Raw genomic sequence first — 20,697 nt, 5'->3', positions numbered from 1 at the left:
GCCCCAGCATCCTACTCTGGATGGAGCAAAGGGAGCAGACATGCTTTCCGTAATAGCACTTGCCAAAAGACAATAGAAAACTGCCTCCAAACCAGCCACAACTGGGTCTCACACTGGGAAACTGCCAAGGGTGAGCCTTGCAGCGAGGGGGGAAATAACTGCCGTTTCTGCTGAGCACACAGGAGCTGTGCTCAAGGAAGTCAGACCTGAAGGACTGCCCAGAGGGCTCGGCCAAGCAGCCAGCCCAGAGCCCTGTGCGCTACAGCCGGTAACAGCGCAGCTTGCAAGAGAACGGGGGAAGAGGGCAGTCTTTATGGCAACAGCCACATCTTCCAATAGTGCTTCTGAAGGGAGATCGGGGTCCTCGCAGAGCAGGAAGGAGCACAAGGTAGGAGAGGAACCACCTGCACTCCCACCGCTGTTCCTTCCTCTGCAGCCCCATGTCCCACCAGCCAGCTCATCTCCACTCAAAAGAACTGGGAGTTTTTCCCTCCCTGGAGAACTAAATCCAGTGCACAACCCCCCCTGAAGAGGGAGGCTCGGCTTGCCCCGGTGGGTGGGCATCTCAAAAGCATTTGAAACAAACAGCTTGAGTTGTGGGGCTGGAGAATGAGAGATAAGGGCTGGACAGGGGTCCTTGGAACAAAGGCAAGACAGAAAGCAAGGAGGCAGATGCCATCTCGAGGAGAGGAGTCTGCAGTGGGAATTACTGTGGAGGCACCCCCCAGGCTCCTGTAACCCTCCTCACCTGACGGTCAAGGTCACGGGCTCAGGGGACCCATCCACACTGAACCGGAATCCTTCTGTGAACTGCCCCAGGGCGGTGGAACTGAAGGAGATCTGGATGACTTGGAGGACATCTGGTAAAACGATGCCCTCCTGGGGGAGAAAGGAGAAGCAGGAGCCCAGAGCGGTCGCTGGAAGGACCAACTTGGAGGGGGCATCAATGACTCCTTTGTTAAACAGGATCACCTGCAGCAGCAAGAAAGCAAAATGGAAATACATGAGGAATCTTCTTTCCTTACAGAAGGCTGACTTGTTTTCTAATTAAACTTCTACAAAAGGCAGAAGATGCTGTGTGCTGCTGCTTGGCTGAAGCCAAAGAAAACACAACAGGACAGTTTCTGCCTTTGGGTTTTTGCATGCAAAAAACCCCAGTGATAACTTCACATAAACAGAGTCACTCTGGGTTTATTCCACTGACACAGAGCAGTCCGCTTGGACTTGCAGGGCTGAGGATGTGCTCAGCATCACCAAGGCGATGCAGACCTGCCCCAAAGAGCAGCAAAGGGCGGTCGCAGCATTACAGCGAATCGTCACCTAACTGCTCCCGCTCCAGATGAGCCCAGTCCTGCCAAGGGCAAAACACATTCAGCTCCCGTTACAGCCAGCAAGTTTACTGGATGTAGAAAATACCTTGGGACAGCCCCATAACCAGCTTCAGCAGCACTCCCCGACTCTGCTAGGGTACGTCAGTGAGGCGCATTTTGTTCTTTTCTTTGATCTGAGAGTCTCTTTGTCTTTGCTCAACCAGACATGTCAAGAAAGGATGAGAGTGAGGGGCATAGCAGCTCCACCTGCTCTAAAGAATCTCTTTCATAAATATTCACAGCCATCATCTACTAATTTACCATTATTTACTGTTCCAACAAGCTACACAATCCTGCAGCATTTGCTGAGATTCAGCAAGAAATGCCCACACCTGCCTGTGAGTATCAGCACACTGGTGGTCACCAAACCTACCCAAAGCAAAGCTCTACAGTTTCCGAAGGCTGCAGGTGAAATCCGGCCATTTCTGTGGACTTATCTACCTGCTTGGCAGTTATTTTCCCTAAGTTTTGTCCTCGCAAAACCTGTCAGAAAAACTGAGACAGAAGCAGAGGTACAGCCCTTATTTTTTTAATTTTGCAGCTGCTGTTGAAAACATTCCTGTATTCAAATTCTGCACTGGTAACTTGGAAACTACTCATATGTTTTACACCTTAATTACAAATTGCACTTAGGGATCCTACACTGAAGTTTACCTCCAGTCTGGCTACTTAATACAGCACTTGGAGTACCATCTACTTATTCACATTTTCTCCAGTAATGAAACCAACACATTGATATATATAGAATCAATAAAGAATCAGCATTAAAAAATGCATACATACAGTGCACAATATTCTGGCAAGAAAACACCTTAACGTGTCCTTCCCTGCAACAGTCAAGCTTTTGAAAGTGTCTGGCACCATGTACTGCCTCATTTTCTACCGCCTCCAGTTGCTGTATCTTGGGGGTTTTTTTGGTTGTTTTTTTTTGAGAAAACTTGCCACCATCGGCGGGGGGAGGCAAATACCCAGAAAGCTCCTTTGCTTCATTTCCAGAACTGCCCTGCTCTGTTCATAGAGCCAGAGGGGCACCAGGTCTGAAGGGTGGCAGGAGGCTGCTCAGCAGGGACAGCGCTCCCGGTGCCTGCGCGGGCAGCTCTGCACGGGGAGGCTGCCCGGCTTCCCTCCGGCGCCAGGATCCAGCAAGTTGCGCTTCACTGAAAGGTGTTTGCAACGGACTCGAGTCGGAACACAACACCTTTGTTCCAGCTGCTTTTTAACTGCCAGGGTACCAGGGCGCAGTGCATCTAGGGCTGAAACAAAAGCCTCTGGATCCTGACCTTTTTGACCCGGTGTTGCTATCATGTGTCAAGGGCTGGATTTTCTGCATGAAGCCTCCCAGCTGGTCTCAAAGGGAGGTTGCCAAAACGCAGGGATCGGGGCTTTGTGGACAACATACACACCTTTCAGACCCCATCAAAACTATCCAGATTCTGCAAAAACTCCCACATTTAACTTACATCAAATAATGCGTGCACATAACTGCCTGTGTTGCCAGAAATCCAGCAGGTGCACAAAGCTCACTGCTGCCCCAGGGGCCATCAGGATCCACCCCAACCCCAGCAAGCCCCACTGCTCACCTCGTAGCTGGGGGCTGATGCAACAAAAACCTTCCCGATGTCCAGCTGGTCAAAGCTGAAGCGCAGCTGGGGCCCTATGCCGCTCCCTTTGATGCGCAGGGGCAGCCTGGTCTCACGGCCTGGGGAGAGGTTGCCATGTCAGTACAGAATTCCTTCGGTTCGCCTGGATTTTCCAGGCAGCCTCAGAGCCAGTCCCCGACTCCGGGCTGGGTGGCACCAGCACTAGATGCTCCGCGAGAAGATACGGGACCCTTCTCTTCCCTCAGCACATCAACTTTGCGGCTGGTTTCTAACTTCTGACGGAGCCCTTGGGCTGGTTTGTAACTTAGCGATCAGTTTGCACCCTCAGAAAGTGATGCTGCATATAAAACATGATTTCTGAATTCCTTCCCATGCACTTAAACGAGCTTTGAAATCCATTCAGAGAAGGCACAAAGCTCACAAAACAGAGCCGGAGAGAAAAATCTGCTGTCTGTATCGCTGCAATCGGAGACGACCGCACGGGAGCTGAGAAGTATGAGCCCAAGCAAGGCAGAGCAGCCTGCTGACAGCGATACCCCAGCAGCCTGCTGACAGCGACACGCGCACCCGAGCGCTGCCTCAAGCAGGCAGAGCATCTCAGCCACCACCTGCGCCTAACGTAGGGCTCCGTACCGGGGTGCTCCAGGGCTCACCGCCTGCAGCAGCGCCTTGTTAAGACGGGGCTTTACGGTCTCCAGAGAGCAGCACTCACCTGTTCCCACCATCAAACCAAGAGCTCAGCTTTGTAAAGACGCCCCACCTGAAGCATACTGAGCAGTTACGGAAAACCAGCCTCCTCGCTACTGAAACCAGATAAGCTCTAAGTGTACTGCTAACACACATATCCCTTGCTGCAAAGGCAACTGAGACCACAAGGCTTACAGCTGAACTCCAGGATGCTGAGTTTCTTCCTTAAGTCTGCTAAGATGGCATAGTGCAGGATCTTTCAGTCTGAAGCCTTTCCTGAACCACTGGAGCAGCCTAAAGTGCCTGAATTCTAGCTCAGGTTTTGGCTTAGGTCCCCCTGCTGTTATAGATTTGCTAATAAGTTAAGATTGATTGACTTTATTTGATTGATTATTTTGATTTTATAAAATCAATCATGTAATAGAAATATAAGAGGATAAGAAAATATATTTTAATGAAACTTATAGTTATAGTAAAAAGCGGCTATAAAAACCCCTCTGTACAGCCCCGTACCAAGGCCGGAGGAATTGGTCAGAATCACCTAGTAGGAATGTTTAGAACTTAGATAACAGACTTAAGATTTGAGATGATTGTTTATATGTAACCTAGGAGGATGTACTAAAATGTCAAAATGAGAATTTATGTGAACTGGGAAGAGTCGAGTGAAGCAACCCATAGTTGCCGGCCAAGAAACAGTTACCTCAAGTGGCAGGTAATTCCGGCAGGGGGAGATTGAGACCACCGACTCACATACCACCTACCCAAATCGTACCCCAGACCCATTTCCGGACCTTTCTAACCTTTACTGCGCAGAATCGGGTACAAGAGGAGAGTATGTTAATGATTTATGGGAAATCTTACGATTATGCATGGATATTTAATGAATATGTATGAGTGAGTTCTATACAAGGTGTATGATTTTGAACCATGGTGTGCGTCGATCGTGAGGGGACTCACTCACGCACCCGGCCGTCCATAAAGAAATGTCTGCTTATCTACATCACATTGGTGTCGGTAAGTTCTTCATTCCGAGATTTCGGTAACAGTTTTGGCGACCCAGATGGGACCTCGCTGAAGGAGACCGGAGGAGTCGGGGACCTGATCGGTTCCAGCCGGCACCGAGGATTTCTCGGGGATACCCATTGATCCCCGATCCGTAAGGCTCTTCACGACGTTCCCTGGATTTTGGTAAGACACTTCTTCTTGTAATTGTAGTAAGTGGGTAGGAGTCCCACTATAATAAGCGTATGGTAAGGAGTGGGTTGGAGACCCACCAGTGGGTTTGAGTCTCACTGAGTAAGTCTGCCTGTCAGACGCGGTGAGAGCTGCGCAGGGTTGGACTATAAGGATCCTTGTGGAAGAGGAAGCCTAGGCGCCTGCCCGTAAGACATAAGCGAAAGCTATTGCAGGGTTGGACAAAAGTGGAAACAAGAGAACCTACATGCTCTAGTGTTCTCTAAGGTAGTGCCTCTAACAAGAAGTTAGGAGGGGTTTTTCTTCTGATACAGAATTGTTTATTGTGTCTGTGTATCGAGAAGAAAATTAAGAAGTGTATAATATTGTGTTTTATGTCTTTGTTTAAAGTAACAATTGTGGAAAAGTGTGAGTGTGGCTGTAAGGGTGAGACGTGCAATTAAGCACGAAAGCGAGTGTGGAGCGTGGAGCGTGGATCCGCGGATCGGGGAGACAGAGTTGAATAATTGTGTATTGTACTGTGAGTGATTATACCATGGCATCTAAGTTAACTCGGTTGTTTAAAAGTAAAAGCATGCGTAATCTTGCTGTAAATGATAAAATCCCGAAAAACTCTCCATTGGGATGTTCATTGGCACATTGGGGAGATTTATATGAGGATTTGCCAAAAAGCCAGATGATTGAGTATTGTAATAATTGGTGGCCTCTGTATACATTGGAAAATCAGGAAAAGTGGCCCATAAATGGAACACTGAATTATAATACTATTCTGCAGTTAATGTTATACTGTAAAAGGGAAGGGAAATGGAGTGAAATGCCATATGTGGATTTGTTCTTTTACCTGAGACAGAGAAAAGACTGGCAGGATGAATGCAAGTTAACTGATGGAGATAATTTTGTGATGGCTGTAACTGCTGATAACAAGAAAGTAAAAAGGTGTTGCTCAACTTGTGAGATCGGGAAAGGTTGTTTAAAGAAAAAGATTGTCACTGAGAGTGATGATGGACCAGAATTAGATATATCCCCTCTTAGGAGAGAAAGGAATCAGGGTCGAGAATCTAGGGCACGAGAACAGGCGATTGAACCGGATAGCAGTGGAACAGGAGATGTGGAAGAGAGATTATCGGAGATTGTAATTCATACTCCTGTTTCACGGAGAACTCGGCAACAGACACAGACTATAGCTCCCCTGCGACAGGGAGTTGGTAGTGATGGACCGGTCTATGTGAAAGTACCTTTTACAGCTATGGATTTGATGACTTGGAAGCAGGCAGCAGGAAATTATAGAGAAGATCCTGAAAAAGTGGGCAAGGTGGCAGATACTAAAACTAGAACACAGAATCCAGACTGGAATGATTTACAGGTGATCCTGGATAATGTGTTAGATGATACAGAGAAGCAAACGGTATCAAAAGCTGGTAAAGCTCAGGCAGAGTTGGATGTGATGAGTGGAATTACAGGTGGAACAATAGAACAGAATTTTCCATCTGGGGATCCGCAGTGGGATCCAAATAATGTAACACATAGAGAAAGACTGAGACGGTATCAGAAATGGGTTTTATATGGGATTAGACATGCCATGCCTAAATCTCTGAATTGGTCTAAATTATATGAAGTAAGACAAGATAAAAATGAATCTCCCTCAGCATTTTGGGAACGATTAAAGGAAGCTGCCAGAAAACATACTGATTTGAGAGTGGAAACAGAGGCAGCACAAATGCAACTGGCTTTGATTTTTATGGGGCAATCGGCACCAGATATAAGGAAAAAACTCCAGAAACTGGAGGGAGAGAATTCAAGGAGTTTGAATACAATGCTGGAAGTCGCATGGAGGGTATATAACAACAGAGAAAGAGAAGAAAGAAAATCAAGGAGAACAGATTTATTGGCAGTAATGACAGGAACGGTAGACAGAGGAAGGGGCAGAGGAAGAGGACGAGGATTTAATGGGAGGGGAGGTTGTATGCACTGTGGCCATCGGAAATTTAATACCCCCTTAGGAGTAAATCAGTGTGCTTTGTGTAGAGAGGAAGGACATTGGAAAAAGGATTGCCCTAGAAACAAGAGTGTTTCTCACGACCTTGCCAAGATAATGATTTTAGACGACTGAAGGGGACCGGAGGGAACCCAGCTGAACCTCTGGTTAAAATTTAGCTGGGAGATAAAGAAGTTAAATTTTTAGTAGATACAGGAGCGACATTTTCGGTATTAAATACATGTAAAGGAAAAATAGGAACAAAACCAGCCAATATAATAGGAGCAACAGGGAAAGAAGAGAACCAGGCCATTCCTACAACACCTAGATTTGAAATTTGGAAATAAGATAATTACACATGAATTTTTGTATGTACCAGAATGTCCGATACCCTTGTTAGGAAGAGATTTGTTGTCTAAATTAAATGCACAAATTGTTTTTGATGAAGGAGAACTTTTCTTGAAAATACCCGAGTCAAAAACGGGAGAAATCTTGATGATACACGAAAGAGTAAAGGAACAAGAAATTCCACCGGAGGTGGATTTGGCAGTGATCCCTACTGTATGGGAAACAGATATTCCTGGTAAATCGAAACTAGCAGAGCCTGTTAAAATAGATTTGAAGGAAGGCGCAGGAACAGTGAGAATTAAACAATATCCAATCAAATCAGAAGTGAGACAGGAATTGAAGAAATTGAGTGATAAATTTTTGGAGTATAACATTTTGGAAGAATGTGAATCTGAGTATAAGACTCCTATTTTACCAGTCAGAAAACCCTCGGGTGAATATAGGCTGGTACAAGATTTGAGAGCAGTAAATCAACTAGTTAAGGACATTTATCCTGTAGTAGCAAACCCTTATACACTGTTAACAGCATTAAGGGACACTTATCAATGGTTTACAGTGCTTGATTTAAAAGATGCTTTCTTTTGTATACCTTTGGAAAAAGAAAGCAGAAAACTGTTTGCTTTTGAATGGGAAAATCCTCAAACCGGGCGAAAGATGCAGTTGACATGGACTAGATTACCCCAAGGATTTAAAAACAGTCCAACTATCTTTGGAAATCAATTAGCAAAGGAACTTGAAATGTGGAAACAGGATAAATCAAGAGCTGGGCATTTACTTTTACAATATGTGGATGACATATTGATTGCTACAGAAGAAAGACTTACCTGTATACAGGTGACTATCGACCTCTTGAATTTCCTGGGACTAAATGGATACAAAGTGTCCAGGAAGAAAGCCCAGACAGCCTGCCAGACTGTGATATATCTGGGCTTTGAGATTTCAGAAGGACAACGACAATTAGGAAAAGATCGCAAAGAAGCTATTTGTGGTATACCTGAGCCGAGAAATATTCATGAACTCAGAGCATTTTTGGGAATGAGAGGGTGGTGTCGCCTTTGGATCATGAACTATGGGCTAATAGCTAAACCGCTGTACGAGGCCCAAAAGAACTCTCCCTTTGCATGGGGCCCACAACAACAAAAGGCTTTTGTAGAGTTGAAACGTGGCTTAATGTCTGCACCTGCCCTGGGACTGCTGGATCCAACCAAAGATTTCCAGTTGTTTGTTCATGAAAGGCAACACCTTGCACTGGGCGTGTTAACCCAGAGGATAGGAAGCTGGAAACGACCAGTCGGATATTTCTCTAAACAACTGGACACAGTGAGTAGAGGGTGGCCAAACTGCCTTTGAGCAGTGGCAGCAACAGTGATGCTCATACAAGAAGCTCGGAAATTGACTTTGGGAAGAACAATAACAGTCTATGTCCCACACATGGTGATAACTGTCCTAGAACAGAAGGGGGGACACTGGCTGTCTCCCAGCCAAATGATGAAGTACCAGGTGGTATTGACTGAACAAGATGATGTGATTCTAAAGACAACTAACCTGGTAAATCCTGCAGTATTTTTAAGTTCCATACAGGAAGAAGGACGACTGGAACATGATTGCTTGGCTGCCATCGAGTATGTTTATTCCAGTCATGAAGATCTGAAGGATGTACCACTGGAGCGACCAGACTGGGAACTGTATAGTGATGGAAGCAGCTTCATGGAACAAGGAGTCCGATACGCCGGATATGCGGTAACAACAGAGACTACAGTTACAGAAGCAGGAGCATTGGCGAGTACCATATCAGCCCAAAAGGCGGAACTCATCGCTTTAATTCGAGCCTTAGAGATAAGCAAAGACAAGAAAGTAAATATCTGGACTGATTCAAAATATGCCTTTGGGGTAGTGCATGTCCATGGAGCTTTGTGGAAAGAGAGGGGGTTATTGTCCTCTCAAGGATCAAACATTAAGCATCAAAGAGAAATTTTATGATTATTGCAAGCAGTTCAAAGGCCAGATCAAGTAGCAATCATGCACTGTAAGGCACACCAGATTGGGAATACAAAAATAATAGCTGGGAATAATTTAGCTGATAGAACAGCAAAAAAGGTAGCAAAGAAACAAGCATTGCAAATGGCAATAATTCCTTCTAAAACAGTAACCCTTCCTAGGGAAAACCCGAGATATTCAGAGGAAGATGACAAATTGAGTCCGTTATTAAATGCTAAGAAAAACTTAGCGGGATGGTGGGTAACTCCTAATGGACAGGTAGTAATTCCACCTCTTGTGATGAGAGAGAGAATTCAAACGAGACATCAGGAATGTCACTGGGGAGCAGAAGCCTTAGTAACATCTTTACGAAAGCAAGTAATATCAGTTAAGATGTTGGGAATAGCTAAAATGGTAACTGCAAAGTGTGAAGTATGTTTGAAAAATAATCCAATGATTAAGAAAAAGGTTCAAATGGGTAGACTGAAATCTGGTGTAGAACCTGGAGATGATTGGCAAGTAGAATTTTCAGAGCTGCCTAGACAAAATGGGTACCGGTACATCCTGGTAGGGGTTGATACTTTTACAGGATGGCCAGAAGCCCTTCCCTGTCGCACTACACAAGCAAAAGAAGTGGTGAAGTGGTTATTACAAGAAATAATTCTGAGATTTGGAGTTCCTATTGGAATTTCTTCTGACAGAGGTCCACACTTTGTTGCTGAAGTAGTCCAAAGTGTTAGCAAAGCATTGGGTATTAATTGTGACCTACATTTATCTTGGAGACCCCAATCTAGTGGGAAAGTGGAAAGGATGAATCAAACTTTGAAACCACAAATAAGTAAAATTTGTCAAGAAACCAGTCTAAAGTGGCCTCAGGCGCTTCCATTGGCATTATTACGTATCAGGGTACAGCCAAAGAGTGGAACCTCACTCAGTCCTTATGAATTATTATATGGAAAACCATATGAGTCTCCAGAACCAAATCCAAACGTACATGTAAAAGGAAAGCAGGATGTATATAACTATTTGCTTTCTCTAGGAAAAACTCCGGCTGCAATTCGGAGTGCAGTAATTTGGAATAGACCTTTATCCCTGGAAAATTCAGTGCATGATTTCCAACCAGGAGATTATGTCTATGTGAAGACCTGGACCTCTGAACCTTTACAGGAACGCTGGAAAGCACCTTTCCAAGTACTGTTAACCACTTTTACGGCTATCAAGATAGCAGAATCGGATGCTTGGATCCATTATACTCGAGTGAAGAAAGCACCTATTCCATGGAAGATTATCAACCGTGACCCAAAGACTTTAAATTTGACTTTGAAAAATGTCTAATTTTTCATATCAGGTTATGATCGTTCTTTGGATTCCATTTGGGTTGGTAGTGTTGGCAGGATCATGGGCTGACTTGGTGGACAGGAATGAAAGACAAATAGAGACAGAACAAGTGATTGAAATTCCCAAACAAACGGCTGAGGAAAATTTGATGGTAGGATTGATTAAAGGATTTGCCAATTTACAAAATGTTATGCAGATCACTGCTTGTTTACCAATACCGAGGGCAGTAGGTGAATCTATTCCATGGGGAATCTTAACCATGAATCTGACCAAATTAGAATATGAAAATGAGACAATGGATTGTAAACAAGAACCTAGGGAAACTTGGGAATTGCAAAAGGTTAAAGTTGGGGAAGAATCACCAGTATATTCAACCATTTGGGAATGTAAAGGATGATTTGTAGCTAAACCGGGATTATATGGAGATTTAGGGAACAAGGGATGGTGTTACTAGCCTAAAATGGCTACAACAAACACCAGTGTATGGATAACCGAGACAAAATGTGAGAAAAAGAATCGAACCCTACAGGAAAAGGAAATAGTTTGGGATTCGGTTTGGTCTATGACCTTATATTCCCATTTTCAGTATATGGCAAAAACTCCTTGGTGTTTTACCTGGGATGGAAAAGTGTTTTCAGTATTACCCTGGGTCAATGATAGATCAACTTCATTGGGAGAAAAGGAGAATAAAATAGTGCCATGGTGGAAATGTGAAAAAGTGTATGATTGTAGCAATGCAGACTTAATAATTCAAAGAATCCCTCCTTTGGCTGCCGCTTTAAAATATGGTTGTTTTTGTCGAGGTCTTAAGAATACTCTCAATCTATCTAGCGCCTATATACCCAGAAGAGGAATTATGTTTAGTTGTAGAAAATCTACTATTCAAAGTCCAGGACATTTAATTTGGGCATTGAGTGATGGAACCTGGACAACTCATCTACCATTAGATGGTAAAGTGAAACAAATAACTTTAGGCATGCCAACATTGTGTCCGATTTGGAAGAAATCACCGTTTAGAGGATCTCTAGAAAATTTAGAACTGAAACGAACAAAGAGATCTGAGACAAATGATGGTACTTGGAATGAACCATCTACAGGAGTGAAAATTGGCTGGGCAATTGAATCACTTTTAAATCCTATAGCATCATATAGAAACAGAGCATGGCTTTATAAGTTAACTGGTCAAGTGGAAAAATTAGCAAACGTTACCAAAAAGGGGTTTAAGGAATTGAATATACAATTACAGGCGACCTCTAGAATGACTTTACAAAATAGAATGGCACTAGATATGCTCCTACTTAAAGAACATGGAGTATGTGGATATCTCAAAGATAAACTGGACCACTGTTGCATCCCCATTTCAAATGTCACACAAGATGTGGAACATGATTTGGATTTATTAGATAAAATTGAAAAAGAAACAGAATCAATTCAAGAAGATATGTCAGAAGACTGGTTAGGGAAAATTTTTAACAAATTAGGAAGGAACTTGAGCTCTTGGATACAATCCCTAATCAAAACTTTGTTTCTGTTACTGATTGTCTTTTTGATGATCATGTTGGTATATGCATGTTTGAAGAAGCAGTTTACCAATAGAATTGCAATCAATCGTATGATCATGAGAGAAGTACCAACCAGTCCACCAAGGTATAGCCCACCACCAAAATATGTTGAAACAAATGATATGTAAATAATGTGAAAGTATTGAAATAATGATTTTCAACACTTTCAAAGGGGGGAAATGTTATAGATTTGCTAATAAGTTAAGATTGATTGACTTTATTTGATTTATTATTTGATTTTATAAAATCAATCATGTAATAGAAATATAAGAGGATGGGGAAATGTTATAGATTTGCTAATAAGTTAAGATTGACTTTATTTGATTGATTATTTGATTTTATAAAATCAATCATGTAATAGAAATATAAGAGGATAAGAAAATATATTTTAATGAAACTTATAGTTATAGTAAAAAGCGGCTATAAAAAACCCTCTGTACAGCCCCGTACCAAGGCTGGAGGAATTGGTCAGAATCACCTAGTAGGAATGGTTAGGACTTAGATAACAGACTTAAGATTTGAGATGATTGTTTATATGTAACCTAGGAGGATGTACTAAAATGTCAAAATGAGAATTTATGTGAACTGGGAAGAGTCGAGTGAAGCAACCCATAGTTGCCGGCCAAGAAACAGTTACCTCAAGTGGCAGGTAATTCCGGCAGGGGGAGATTGAGACCACCGACTCACATACCACCTACCCAAATCGTACCCCAGACCCATTTCCGGACCTTTCTAACCTTTACTGCGCAGAATCGGGTACGAGAGGAGAGTATGTTAATGATTTATGGGAAATCTTACGATTATGCATGGATATTTAATGAATATGTATGAATGAGTTCTATACAAGGTGTATGATTTTGAACCATGGTGTGCGTCGATCGTGAGGGGACTCACTCACGCACCCGGCCGTCCATAAAGAAATGTCTGCTTATCTACATCACATTGGTGTCGGTAAGTTCTTCATTCCGAGATTTCGGTAACACTGCCATCCCATTCTACTCTTGTACGGAAAGCGAGTAGCACAAGGAGCAGAAGATAGCCCCAGAAGTTGTACACAACCGTCACTGTGGCTTTTGTGCAAAACTATTCCTCTATCCTTTGAGCTCCTTTTGTGTGACACCCACCATTAACTAAAGCTTAGGGACTGAAAGTTGATTTCTTTTTTTATAAAAGTCTGCTGCTTAGTCATTCCAGAATGTCCAAACCAACTTCTTACTGCAAAGAGCAGCCCACGTGTGACTAGATCACAACTCGGAAAAAACCCTCCTGGAACAGCCTTTTCAGTGATCCCTGACTTTGGGCTTGCAACCGTGGCACGGGGATGTTTGATCACGTCCAAAGCCAGAAAGGAAGAGCTAGGGAGCTTTTGCTGAATTCAGTGGTTTTTCAGTGGATCCAGCCGCAGCCCAGCTGACAGCAGAGATGAGTTACACTTCACAGCTCAGGCACGCATCAGAGGGCTGTGTACTTCTATTGCACAGACACCCGAAAAGAGGCAGTACTGGGTGCTCGCTGTTCAGAAGATTTTTCCATCTTGCATCACATGTGGCCTAATTTTCATTAAAAACTTGATGTTCTAAACCATCAAAGCTCTTAGGAAATGACAAAGACTTCCAAGGGACAAGTTTTGCCCATAATCATGGGTGAGGCATGCCCCACGGCCACTATCATCAAAAAAAATCAGTGGCCATTCTTTCCCTTCTGCAGCAGGCCCTCAGCCTCTCCTGGAAGGTCTGCGGAAGCTATCCTTTCTTCTGCCCCACCATTGATGCTGGAACTTTAGGAAACCCTGGGAGTTTTATGCTCTCTCCTTCCAGGTGAACCTCAGAGAGTGCTCTCCTGAAAGGAGGAGGAGCAGAGTAAAATACAGACCATTCAGGACAGCCGAGAGAAAAAGAAAGAAAAAAGAGAGTATGTCCCGCTCCTCGCTAGCAGCTGGGGCTTCCAGGAGCACCCAGCCGCTGGCCAAGGCCTGGGTACCCCGGGCTGGGACCGTGTGATGCCCCCACCACAGCATGTCCCAGAGCACATGGACCAGGGCATGGAGGGGCCGCAGCCTCCTTGTCCTCAGTCCCAAAGCCACACCTGGTTCTGTGGAGTGAGAATTCGGATCTCAGTCGGGTTAACACCTTGGCACATCATGGAGGGATTACAACTCGGCATTCAAAGAAACAGGGGTGTGGGTGGCCCAACAGCACAGAACTGTTTCCCAAGTCCCTAACTTCTGCTGCTTTCTGGCACTCATTTTTTTGCCCACGGAACGTCCCCAGGTTTTGAGGTTGGTTTTGAACGTGATTCTCAACCAACCACATCAACACAGAGATCCAGTTTTACACGATGTAGGACACGGCAAGTGAAGGAGGGATCAGCACTTAGGATTTTGCTTCTCCCTGCAAAAGCGGCTTAGAAATGGGTTTTGGAAGAAATCAGATGTAACCCAGTACATTTCCATATCCAGAAAAAAACAACAAAAAAAGAATTTTAGGTGATTGAGCCCCCCCACCACGTGCTTCCTTCCAGCACTCAAGAGCCATGGCTTTATTTGCATGAATAACTAAGAAAGTTCATTTTGAGCTTAAACAAAACAAATTTCAAACCACTTCTTAACCGCTGGCTTTGCAAGTTGCACAGTGCTGATGAGTTCTGTAAATCACCTGATCCAGAAGCGTTCGGCTAAGCAATTTATGGAGGCAACTGCAAAAACACACATGGAGGCCAGCCACTTCCCCGTGGGGCTCGAGATCCAACTGCAATTTCACAGTGCTGCACTAGGGCAAAGCTTCTAAATATTCCCTGCAAGGGGCACACGCTGTCTGCAAATCGTCCTCCAAAGGGATCTGTGACTGGCATGCAAATGCACGAGGAAGGCAGTCACACTGCTCAGAGTCGTCAAGAAGCAAAATTAATGACTCCCTAGTTAAAGATCACGGGTTTCTTCTTTAAACTCTTTTTGCACCCTGGGACAGTCTCCACCCTGACGATACAGCAGCTCAGCTCTGTTTTGTGAGGGATGGGGGGTAGGTGACCTCCTTGAGGTCCTCTCCCAAGGGGCCCATGGAAGAGTTCAGATCTCCTGAGGGACCACGAGGGTTTTTCCAGAGCAGGCTCCTCTTTCTAAACACCGATCGCTTGCCCAGCTCTGTTTCCTGTAACTCCCAGGTTGCATGTAAGTAATTTTCCTATTTCTCTGCCACAACAACAACAAAAGCTCTCCAGGCACAACCCCTGGAGATCCCTGCAGCAAAGTGATGGACAGCCCCACCACCACAGCAAAAATCCCAGGGCCAGGAGCACAGCGCTGAGCCAGGATTCCCTTGGGAGCAACTTTTTAAATCAACCCTTTCCTTCCACAGCTCTAACAACTGCAGCTGGCGGCCAGGAAGGCGGTTTGTTAACACGAGCCCTGGTTAATTACTGTAGGTGGCATTTGCCAAGTAAACCCTGCGCAATTACCGTATCAATAAAAAGCTGTTTCATGGCCTTTGTATCTGTCAGCTTGGAGCAGTAAGGAATGGCTCGAAGCAGCTGGGTTAGTGATCTCAGCACCCTCCAGAACGGGAGCCTGGCTGCTGGGGACCACGGGCCTCGCACCTCCTTCCTCTTAGATGGGGAAAACCAGAGCGTTCCCTGGATGGAAATCTGACAGGGACCTCCCACTCCTGAAAAACACCTCAAGCAGCACCACACGGACGGAGAGGAAGGACAAGGTAACCTGAACCACGGAGCTTGCTGCAAGCATTCCCTGCCCCGTGCCAGCACAGCAAGGCCATCACCTCTGTAAGGGCAAAGGCGGCATAACTCGGTGGGTCAGTGATAACCGCTCCCAGAAAAAGACCTGACAGCACTTCTGTCAGCCGGGAGGAGCATAAAGCTTGTCTAGCAGGCTGCTCGCACTCTGACTTCTGGGGAGGGTGCTCACCCTGCTGAGGACAGCGAGCCCTGTAACACGCGACCCAGATGAAGCATAGACTTGAGCCACGAGGTGATGATTCCCACGCAGGGACAGCAGCACACGTGTGGTACGTTCACAGACACCCTGCGCTCAGCAGGGCTCAGCCACTACGGTCTGGCAGCGCCTGGAGAGCGGGAGGTGACCCAGGGGCAGGGAGCACGTTTCACTCAGCTCCTACCGCCTCAGGAGCCCGATGGTGCATCCACGTAATAAAGGCTCATCCTGGAGGTCTACAGGGGCTTAGTGCTCGTCCACCAAAGCTCTTCTGCTGTGTACCTCTCTGCCTTTACAAACACCTTGCAGCACAACGAATGCATGGTATGAAAGCTCGCTGCTTTGGCTGCTCTGGGATCAGCGGTCGGAGCCAGGCGCGCTAAGCCCTGGCTCTGCACAGACCAGCTGGGAGCCACAGGGACAGCAGGAAGGTGCTGGCACTGCCCTGCTGACCACCGGCTCTTCCTAGGAATTCCGTGGGAACCAACTGGGCTGGAAGAGTATTTGTGCCTCGCCTTTGCTGTGGGTAGCAGGAGGAGGAGAAAGGAGCTGTACCTGAGATGTCGCAGCAGACTGTTGATACACTCTGGCTTCTCGGGGTCTGAAGATCACGTAAATTTCAACTGAAGAATTTGGCCAGACATCTCCCTCCTAAGACAGGAGACAACAAACCATTTACCTTCAAACGTTACATTTCTTGTTTTCAACCACAGCCCTGTAAGCCTTTATTTAGAGCATCAATGACGAGCAAGGAGCAAACAACACTTACAAAATGTGTAAGACTTTGGAAGCAGCTGTGAAAAAAATTAAGTCCCTTACCTTAACTAGCACCCGGTAAAGGCTTGCCTTTTTTTTTTAATTAGGGCTATAATAAAGGAACTAAACTGGCTGGCTTCGGCATACCAAGGATCTCTTCAGAAGTGCCAGCTGACCTAAAGAAAAGATACGGTTTCCCTCCAAACCTTCCCTTATATCCCTGTGTCACTACAGCCATGTGAACACGTCTTCTCAGATCAGAAGAGATTTAGCAAGTCAAATGGATTTTTCCATTCTTAGTTACAAAGACAGAAAGAAAGAAAACCATGCCTGCCTTCATCATTGCAGAAGAGATCTGTAAACCAGCTCACAAACAAAGGCAAGGTCCCGTCAGGGCTGGCTACCCCGGCCAGGGCTCACTGTCCAAGCCTCCCTCTGCTTGCAGGCAACAACTGGCAGAAGAGGAATATCAGGGCTTTGCAATCTGCTCCAGCTGCCTGCAGGTCTCCACAGGGGGTATGAGACATTGCCCATGACACAAAGCCCTAGTTGTCCTGGCCTCCTCCCGTTCCTGCATCACCGCTGCTGTCGGAAGCGGAACCGGAGCTGGGTCAGTGCCCACGTGGCATTTCTCTGACACTAGAATGTGATCCTGGCTCAAAATAACCCAAACCGAACACCAAAATGGTGAACTTCCGCTGCACAAAAAAAATCCAGCTTCAGCAAGAACCTGGGAGAACCCTGCAAGCGTAAATCTTCAAACAGCGAGGGAGTGGCGATGGGTCCCTGCAGGTGTTATTCCCAGCGGCCGAGGCCCCAGCGGGATGATTTGCCCAACACCACCGAGACCACGGTGATCGCTGCAGTGTTGCTGGCATCTCTCTGTACGCTGTATAACTCACCAGATGTCCTGCCATGCTCCAGGAAGCCAGTCAGTGGTGCAATAAGATCCTGGTAAGGGACATATCTCCCTACATCCAGGGTGCTGCTGGATCCCAAGGCACAGTCAGATGAGACTGCTCTAAGGCATCAGAGGAGACAAGCCTACGGACGAGCAACACAACCCATCCATTCATATGCACCCGCACAGCTCTCTGCAACAATCCTAACGCAGCATTATTGATGGAGCCTTGCACTCATATCCTCACTCCCAAGAAAACCTGCACCAGCAGTTAACAGACTCAAACCTCTTGAGCTTCTGACATGAAATCACCATTCTCCAGGATTCAACGTATTTGGACAGAAACTTCAGGCAGTACGTCCACAATCAGCTTCCCTGTATTGTCAGTGAAGCTGCACGCCAGACTGTTTGACTCAAAGGGAGAGGGCAAGAAGAAATCATCAGTTACACATTATTCTACTATTCTGTGGCTAAAAAAAAATTGTGAAGGACATGACTGTTTTGGGAAACCTTTGTCATTTCTCCCTTCATTACTGCTGTATGTCAGACCATAAAACTGGAAAATATTGTGACCTATTTCTCCTGGGAAATGAAAATAGGCTGTTGGAAAGGTTCCTCACATTCCTGCTACCCCACGGGGAAGAAAGAATTGCTGGTTAAAAGGATACACTTCACTACTCACCCTTGCGGGCTACTGCTACATAGGCGTACCAGCCCTAGGACACGGCAGGAGCCAGCGGTCTGCCGCGGCTAGCATATTCTCCGTAAGATGGCAGTTGAGTCAGATCATGGAAAACTACCGTGGATGCTTGCCAGGGCAGAAATGCAACTATGCAGTGCTGTGAACACGATACTGCAACACTTCTGGCTTAATGTCAGCCTCAGGCAGGCTGCAGCTGGCAGGTGGCATAAAATACAGACGGTGGATGTATGATGATCCAGCACAAAAACTCCTGCTGTTGTGCCCTGGCTTTGCTACAGCATATGCCAACGTGATACCCGAGGGGACGGCACACCATGACTCACCGCTACAGAAGTGACCTCAATAAGGAGACCAACCATAAATAGATGCAGATCCTATTTCCCCTCCCTCAGCCCCTAAATAATGCGAATCTCCTCAACCTCCACCAGCCTGAAAAGGAAAAAGCTGGTCTTGGAAAGCGGGGCACCACCAACTGTCGGCCTGCTTTGTTTGGTGGAGGGAGAAGGTGATCCATGGAAAGGAAATCACTGCTCAAAGCACACCAAAACCCCCAAAGGCAGAGCTGGCAACACAAGTACTGAAGTGACTCCCCAAAGTGCATCCTGTTAGTTCAGGGCACTCAGGGAAAAGGCAGCGCCAAAGCCAGTATCTGCCCCTTCCCATCAATAACCGAACCCACAGCGAGCGGAGGGATGGACCATAGCTCCCACTGGAGATGGCGCCTTCTGCCAAAAACCAAAGTGCTCTGCAGTCCCCTCTCATTTGGATGGGGACCAGCTGGGCACCTCAGCTGAGGTGGACGTTTGCAGGAACAAATATAGCTGTTATCTCCTGGCCCAACCTCTGCACCAACAGCAGTAGCACTTGCGTAACCTGCACATCTTGAAGACCACCTCCATCGGCTCAGAGCTGACACGTGGCACTGAGGAGTCGCTACCAGGCAATGACAAGACAGTGATGACTTGTCAAGGTAAGAGCAATGATTACAAATCCTTTTCCTCCCTTTCCTCTGGTTTCCATTTCCAAGGAGTCAGCTCCCACGTGTCTGTACTGTGACTTACAGCTAAGCTGTGGTGGGGAAGGTGCAGCAAAAAGCAAGGACTTTGTCCTTTGACAGCCACCTGGGCTTCTACCACAGATGCTTCTGCTGACATACCATGTGTCTTTGCAAAAATAAATCAACTTTGAGATGCACTCAGGAAGTCAGAGTTACAGAACAGCTTGTTTCCCACAGGCTTGGACGGCTGCTCAAAACGTTCATGGTCACAGGCTGACTGCAAAACCGCTCCTCCTCTTTTCTCTTATTATTTTCATCAGCAAGTTAACCTTATACAGGCTGAAACAGCCTGCTGCAGCTTCCACTGAGAGCAACCCCTGGCAGCTAACGGCCCGCTTACACAGCAAAGCTGCTGCACAAACCCTGCAAAGCCACCCTGCCCAGAGAGCCTTTCCAAGGCTATCGTCCCTCCAGCGGCCTCCTAACCTCCAGCCACTTGTTCCAAGGGTTTGATTCTTTCTATAGGGTGCTCCCAGGCACCACAGGTGATAGGTGAGAAGAGCAGCCGCCGCTTTTGGCCAGAAGGTCCGAGGCAGCAAGGTCCCAGCTCTGGTGGGGCCCCTCCAGCAGATTTACACGGCGCTGCAAGAAGGGTCTCTGTCCACGCTACAAGTTACGGGACTCTCACCGGGGAGAAGGTTGTGGAAGTCAGCAGCAGTGGATTTTTAGATTTTACATTTGATAGGAAAAAAGACTAACATTTGATGTGAAGACACCCGTACGCCAGGGGGGAAGACAGACATCAGCAAAACTATGAATGTGAAACCCATTGGTCCATAAATCATGGAATTAATGGAAATCTAAAGACTGATAATGCTGAACCAGCCAGGAGGGGAACGACTCCTGTAGTATCCCACTTACACCCAGTCCTAAGCAAACTGTAACATCAACACAGCCATTCAGGAAAGGTTTCCACTCAAGACTTGAGGCCAGGCTACACTCTGGGTCCGTACAGCGCTACACGGAGCACCAGGACTCAGCGGGCAGCCAGGCTGCTGGACCTCACCCTAATGCACTTCAGGAGCCCAAGAGCAGGTTAAGCTTGTTATGGAGACCTAGCCCAGTTGTAATGAAGCAGGAGCCCTGCGACATGCTCCAAAACCAGCTGGCACAGCTCAGGCAATCGGCTCCCGCTCTCTGCAATACCCCCGCTGCTCTGACACAGGCTCTTGGTCCCATCATGCTGCTCTCAGCTGCAGTGGTGTGAAACTGCAGCTGTGCTCACATGGGGGGCTCTCAGCCTCATTCGGGCTATAGGAGTAACCAAGAAGAGAACAAGATC

General features: G+C 46.2%; 1 pseudogene; it reads right to left on the bottom strand.

Annotated features, from left to right (window-relative positions):
- The window catches only part of LOC130157034 (hydrocephalus-inducing protein homolog), a 67,808-nt pseudogene that overhangs the window by 11,371 nt on the left and 35,740 nt on the right, over nt 1–20,697 (bottom strand).

This window comes from Falco biarmicus, chromosome 11 (assembly GCF_023638135.1).
Source record: "Falco biarmicus isolate bFalBia1 chromosome 11, bFalBia1.pri, whole genome shotgun sequence".
NCBI lineage: Eukaryota > Metazoa > Chordata > Aves > Falconiformes > Falconidae > Falco > Falco biarmicus.
This window is presented reverse-complemented; position numbering and strand designations above follow the sequence as displayed.